Consider the following 7,554-nt stretch of genomic DNA (forward strand, 5'->3'; position numbering starts at 1 on the left):
TTATTTTATTCTTTTTCATTTCTATTAATATGATGGACTATTAATTAATTAATTTTTTAAGATTATCCTTAAAATATACATTGCTTTACTTAAAAATCAAGCTCGGTAGTCAAGCTCAAGCTTGATTGAGCTCGAACCGAGCCTGCCTAAAAGCTCGAACATTTTGCAGTCTCGGCTCGAGCTTGTATTGAGCTCGAGCGTAGGCAGGCGAGCTCGCTCGAGCATGGCTCGTTGACAACCCTACTTCACATGTGTAGATGATCTCACATATCTCGTCCACAGTATCATTTTTTTTCTCAATTATATGAAAGAGGCTTGGTTGCATTAGATATTTTCATTACAATTAATCCTTCTCCAATTTAGTTACCACATTTTACTAATTAATTGAGCTGAGAGATCAAGATACAGGTACTATATACATTATATATTCTATAAAAATTATTCTGTAACCCTCTTGACCGAGTCGATAGGTAAAAACCGGCACCAGGCGAGAGAAAAGAGAGAATGGAACTAGATACTGTTAGACCTTGGCGCATGCAGAATCTACACCATGCGTCCGTTGTAAAAATAGAAAATATACTACATCCATCGTTCTAAAATATAATAACTTTTCGCTATAAATGACATACTACATTTATCTAAATTTATAACTAAAAGTTACTCTATTTTAGAACAAAGACAATAATAAATTATTCTGCGATCGATCAGACATGGCGGTGCTGCGTACCCGGATGAATGACCTGGTAGGGGGGCAACATGTACCACACTGTTCATCCCTGCCCTAAGTCCATGTTAGATAGCATGCACGCCGGGGACGATCGACACACACGTACAGAGGAGCGCACAAAATTTCTCCCATGATTGAGAGGCGCCATGAATGTGGCAAAAGGTACAGTTGTCTAGCAAGCAAGGTAAGGGGTGTTTGGCCTGATCGTCGTCCGAACTTGCTTGGACTTTGCAGGGCAACAGTATCTGTGATCTGCATGCATTATAGCTTGTGCATTACATGCAACCCCGGCCGGCGTGTACTGCAGGAGACAAAAGGCTGTGGCCACACTCAAGGAGGATCTTTAATTGCCCTGCACTGCACTGCATGGCCCTTGCATCTTGCTCCTGTGCAAGGGGAGGGTGCCATGTTTGCAACTGTGCAAGTCACGCACAGAGTAAAAGCGAATTAATTAAGGCACTTCGTTTCTTACCCAAGATAGAGATAAAAGATAAAGTTAAAACATGAAAAATAAGAAAGCTATTAACATATAATCAATTGAGTTTTAATTGTTATAAACTTAAGAAATAGATTTATCTTATATTTTAGCGCAATGCACGATTAACCTGGTTGATATATCATCTAGGGTCGATATAGTTTTAAACCGGGAAAAAAATCATCTTTAGTCCCGGTTTCTATTCAAACCGGGACTATTGTAGTTTTGTCGACTGGGCAAAGATGGTTTCTCCAATAGTGATAGTCTACCCTTCTTAGCTGTCTCGAACACAGCCTCGTACTCTACCAGATGCACTATCAGCTATAGTTGATAGTACAGACTCTTAAGTACTCCATCCGTTTCAAATTATTTATCATTTTAGATTTTTTCTAAGTCAAACATTTCTAATTGACTATCAATTCATAGAAATTTATATAGCTTAATAATATGTGAATTATATGATAAGAAAACACTTGTTATGGTGAATTTTAAAACATATATAAATCTTATAATATCATGCTATATAATTTTTTACAAATTAATGTTTAAAGATAAAAAATATTTTAACTTATGATAAAGTTAAAACAATAAGAACGATAAGAAGTAATCTGAAACGGATGTAGCAGTACATGTTCCGGGAAAACAATTATGGCCTCTCCAGAATATCTAGTGGCGGACACAGCTTTAAAATATAGATGGGGGCGAAGAACAAAGATGTTCACTTGATAAGAGCAATCGAACCCAACACATATCGTATTTATAATTCAATCGCATAACTGCATCAATCATTATTTGTGGCATACACACATTGTGAAGAGACAGACAAATCTCTTGGACGTTCACACCTTTTTTTATACCAAATTCCGATTGCCAATAATAATTACTATAAAGGGGTAGGGAGGTCTTGGGGTGTGGGATGACATGGGTCTTAGTTGGATGGGTTGGCCCACCATTCTTAATGGGTAGATCCACTACTATTACCGGTTACTACCTGGCTACCAACCAGACACAAGTTTAAATCCAAATTATTGGTCAAAGGTTTATTTTTGCTGGAGAAGTTGTTAAATTACCAGCTGCGTCGTTTTGTGGATGATTGATAAAGTTAATGGTAAAAATAAAATAGAGGAGGCAATACACCTGGTCACCGACTAAGCATGGACGGTCCGTTTGGTTGGAGGGAGTTTTTAGAAGGGATTGGGGGGTTAGAGGGATGAGGCTATTAAGTGTTTTGTTTGGTTGGGAGAAATGAGAATTTTGGTGGGATAGGGATGGAGAATTGAGGAAGGAACTTCTTTCTTTTCAATACCTGGGTAGGGGCAGGTAATTGGAAGGGAATTCCTCCTTTACTTTGTCTAAGCAAATCTCAGCCATCCGTTTTCATCATCAATTCCTTTGTGTAAACTCCCAATCCCCTTCCATTGAGTTACCGAACAAGCCGGGAGGACATATCAAACGAGACAAATTTATGCAGGTTTTGCCCGGTCTTCTAGAGAGGATAACAATCATGCATGTATCTTATGATTTGGGATTAATTATATATGTATTAAAAATAGGATTACAAACGGCATTTGTCTATATCTAAATAGCTATTCCGGTGACATTGTTCAAAAACTAGGGTGCTTCATTAACTTGACTTGCCTTCTTAATAATGCTAACATTATCGTAGGACAGTACCTTAATTTGTCAGCGCTGGTTTGTAAGGGCAGCCTCGCATGTAAGGAGAATCATCAGTGCTGTTTAGTGGTTAGGACTTAGGTCGACATGGGGAACCAGCACTTATATACTTATACCCATTTTCGTCAAGAAAAAAAAAACAGTACAATCATTTACGGATTTCACTCTAGACAGTACGTGAGACGTACCCAAAATCACAAGAATCAGTAGTACACATTTATACACATCAAATCCAGATCTTGCATTAATTTGTACGCAACAATCTAGAATTATATGATACACAAATCAATATTGCGTACTCACATTTACACAGCATTTTCTTTCCATCTCCGGAGATCACTCTTACAAGAACACAAAACACTACTAGAAAAACAATTTTTAGCGACGTTGGCCTTTTATTTTTTTAGGCGGGTATGACACTCGGAGCCAAATATCCGCCTACATAAATATAAATCGGGGTGGATTTTTATCATCCGCATGTGAAAATCAATTTTTCCAGGCGGACCACTTAAGGGGTTCGCCTGCGAAAATATATTTATTTTCACAGGTGGACCCCTTAAGTGGTCCGTTTGAAAAAATATGATTTTTCTGGGCGGAACCTTATATATAGTCCGCCTGCAAAAATGTCAAAAAAAAAAATCTTCAACTTATCTCTCCTACACCCCCATCCTTATCTTCTCCTTCATCCCTCCCCACCACTCATTTCCCCATCTCCTCTCTCTCTCCCTCTCCTCTCTCTCTCACGCGCGGGTAAGCAGCGGCCGGCCTCGGCGCCGAGTAGGAGCAGTAGGGTAGGGCAGCCGCGGCCATGGCTCCGCTCCTCGTCAACTTCGAGCAGCGGCGGTGGCTCCGACGAGCCGGCGGCGACGAACATCGACGGCACCGATGAGCTACGATGACAGCAGCTCCCCTCCTCGCCTCCTCGGGCGCCGGATCCTCCACCGGCTCCCCTCCTCGCCTCCTCAGGCGCTGGATCCGCCGCCGATTCCCCTCCTCGCCTCCGCAGGCGCCGGATCCGCCGCCGGCCAGTCTCGGGGAGGGGATGTCATGATACTTAAGTCTATTAGATACTTCTGTGATTGTTCTATTTGGGTTGTATTCTCTGATGGGCCACAAATGGGCCGGCTGCGTGTGTGTGTTGATGTGCTGTGCTGGTTCGGCGGTGGCATCGGACACATGTGCGTGTGCTGCCATTTATATGGCGAGCTGAGCTGTAAAGCGATTATCGAATAAGAAAAACTCAAACCAACAACCTCTCATCGTCTACCTCTTTTCTACTCTTCTCATCTCCTCGTTGCTTAATCGCGAACCTGATTCCCCTTCAATCTCCGTGCGTTTCGCTGGAATCCGAGAGTTCGTGACATTCTGGTATCAGAGCCTAGGTTGGGCGCATCCTGGCGAGGAAGAAATCTCAAGCAACTCTTACTCAGAGGATGGGGGCCGCGGAAGAAGAGATCGAGACGTTGGGAGAACGCGTCACCGAGCTAACCACCAACATCAACAACTTGCTGGGAACCATGCAAGGGCTTGAGAAGTGGATTCCAAGTGTTGATGCGGGAATCAAGGATCTGCGGAGCACGGTGGAAGGAATTGCCGCTCGCGTGACGGATCTCGAAGCAAGGCCTCAGGCGACATCAGCAATGGCGACGCCAATGCCCGATGGGCACCGCGGAGAAGAATATCACCAGGGTTTTGACTCTGGAGCCAACTCGGTTCAGGATCGAACCCTGGTCAAGGGTAAGCCGATTTTTCACAACTCGCCAGTTAATTTTGATTTGTGGGAGAATTCTAAGAGTGGGGCTTTGGGATTCCAGAGTGGTGGACGAGCCGGAAATTCTAGGTTGCCTAAGTCTGATTTCCCCAAATTTGATGGTGATAATCCTAAATTGTGGAAAACCAATAGCGAGAAATACTTTAGTATGTACCAGGTGCCCTATGAAACTTGGTCAGCCTTTGCCACCTTACACTTCATAGGGAATGCTGCTCTATGGTTGTAGACTTATGAGGAAAGGCATAGTGTTGAAAGCTGGTCTGAATTGTGTGTAGCAGTGCATAGTAAGTTTGGGAGGGATAGGTACCAGCAACACCTTGAGGAACTAGATGGTCTTAGCCAAATGAGTAGTGTAGAAGAGTATTACAGCAAGTTTGAAGAGCTTATGCATAAGGTGCTAGTGTATAACAAGGGGTATGATGAGACTTTCTTTGTTACAAAATTTGTGGGAGGACTTAAAACAGAAATTAAGGCAACAATCAAGCTGCAGAAGCCTCGTTCTGTTGATGCTGCGTTGTTTCTTGCAAAAACACAGGAGGAGCTTTTGGGGGAAATGAACAAGAAGGCACCAGTGAAGCAGACATTTAAAGAGAGCTACAGGACTTTCAACAAGACTCCATATCAGGGGAAAGGCATTTTGGGTGCAACTCCTGAAGAGGGTAAAAAGTTGGAAGAAAAACCCAAGTGGAAAGAGAGGTTTGACTCTCTGAAAGCTACAAGAAGGGCTAGGGGAGAGTGTTTCAAGTGTGGTGAAAAATATGCTCCAGGACACAAGTGACCAAAGTCTGTGCAATTACATGTGTTGGAAGAGCTTTTGGAGGTATTACAGCTTCAAGAAAGTGATGAGATGGAGAAGGAAGAGGGAAATGAAAGTAGTGAGGAAAAGGAACTTGTGTTGTCTGAATGTGCACTGTCAGGGGTGATTGGTAAGAAAACCATACGACTTCAAGGGCTGATTCAGAACCAAGAGTTGTTGATATTAGTGGATTCAGGAAGTTCCAGCAGTTTCATAGCTGAACATGTGGTTGATAAGCTTCAGCTGTCAACTCAAGATATTGTATCCACAAAGGTAACCATAGCAGATGGGGGGCAGTTATCTTGCACAAAGGTGGTTCCAAATGTTGAGTGGTGGTGCCAGGGGCAAAGCTTTGCTAGTGAACTGAAGGTGTTGGGACTTGGCAGTTATGACATGATACTTGGGATGGACTGGTTGGAAAAATTCAGTCCAATGTGGATTGATTGGAAGAGAAAAAGGATGAGATTCCAACATCAGGGAAACAATGTCACTTTGACAAGGGTGAAGGATCAGACAGATCATTGTAGGCTAATCTTAGGGAGACAGTTAGCAGTAATGGCAAATAGGGGGGCCATATCTCAAATGATTCATCTCTGTACAATCAGGGAGGAGCCTGAGCAGCAAGAGAAGATGCCCTCTGATGTTCAACAGTTATTGCAGGAGTTTCAGCAGGTTTTTCAGGAACCCACATAATTACCTCCCCACAGGGATTTTGACCACAGTATTCCATTGACACCTGATGCAAAACCAGTCAACATCAAGCCTTACAGGTATGCCCCAACACAAAAGGATGAGATTGAAAGACAAATCAAGACAATGCTGCAACAAGGCATAATTCAACACAGTGTAAGCCCCTTTGCCTCTCCAGTTTTGCTTGTGAAGAAAAAGGATGGGACCTGGAGATTCTGTGTGGATTATAGAGCTCTCAACAACATTACAGTCAAGAACAAGTATCCCATGCCAGTGGTGGATGAATTGCTAGATGAATTGGCAGGATCACAATGGTTTACTAAACTAGATTTAAGGTCTGGATACCACCAAATTCGACTACTGGAGCAGGATGAATGCAAAACAGCCTTTAGGACACATCAGGGTCTGTATGAATTCAAAGTTATGCCATCAGGGTCTTACAAATGCACCAGCAACTTTTCAAGGACTAATTAATACAATGAAGTTTGTTCTTGTTTTTGTTGATGATATACTCATCTATAGTCGAAATCTGACAGAACATGTGTCCCATCTCAAGGCAGTTTTGGCAAGGCTCCAGCAGTACCAACTCTTTGTTAAAATTAGTAAGTGCTCTTTTGCTCAGCAATACCTGGAGTACTTAGGGCACATTATTGGGATCGAAGGAGTGGCAACTGATCCAGCCAAAATTCTGGCAGTCCAGCAATGGTCACCACCAAAGACTCAAAGGCAACTTCGAGGATTTTTGGGACTTGCTGGGTACTACAGAAAGTTCATACAACACTATGACATATTGGCAAAACCCCTCACTGAATTGTTGAAGAAAGATGTGCCATACAAGTGGACTAATGTTGAACAACAGGCTTTTGACATGATCAAACATAAATTGGTTCAAGCTCCAGTTTTGGCATTACCAGACTTTTCTAAAGAATTTGTGGTTGAGACAGATGCTAGTGGTACAGGCATTGGGGCAGTCCTGATGCAAGATGGACACCCACTGGCTTTCATTAGTAAGGCTCTCAGTCCCAGATCTCAAGCTATGTCAACTTATGAAAAGGAATGTATAGCTGTTCTGCTGGCAGTGGATAAATGGAGGCAGTATTTGCAACATGCGCCCTTTGTCATTCACACTGATCACAAGAGTTTGATCCATCTGAATGAGCAACGGCTGACAACAAGTATTCAAAACAAGGCTTTTATCAAATTGATGGGTTTACAATATAAGATCAGATACAAGAAAGGAGAAGACAATAGGGTTGCTGATGCCTTGTCTAGGAAAGATGAGCAGCAAGAAATCTATGCAATTTCAACAAGCCAGCCCAAATGGTTGGAGATGGTTGTGGAAAGTTATCACAAGGATCCAGCCACTATGCAGCTGATGCAGAAACTAGCTCTTCAGCCTGAGGGTATGGATGATTTTGCTT

This window comes from Oryza sativa, chromosome 8 (assembly GCF_034140825.1).
Source record: "Oryza sativa Japonica Group chromosome 8, ASM3414082v1".
Taxonomy (NCBI): Eukaryota; Viridiplantae; Streptophyta; class Magnoliopsida; order Poales; family Poaceae; genus Oryza; species Oryza sativa.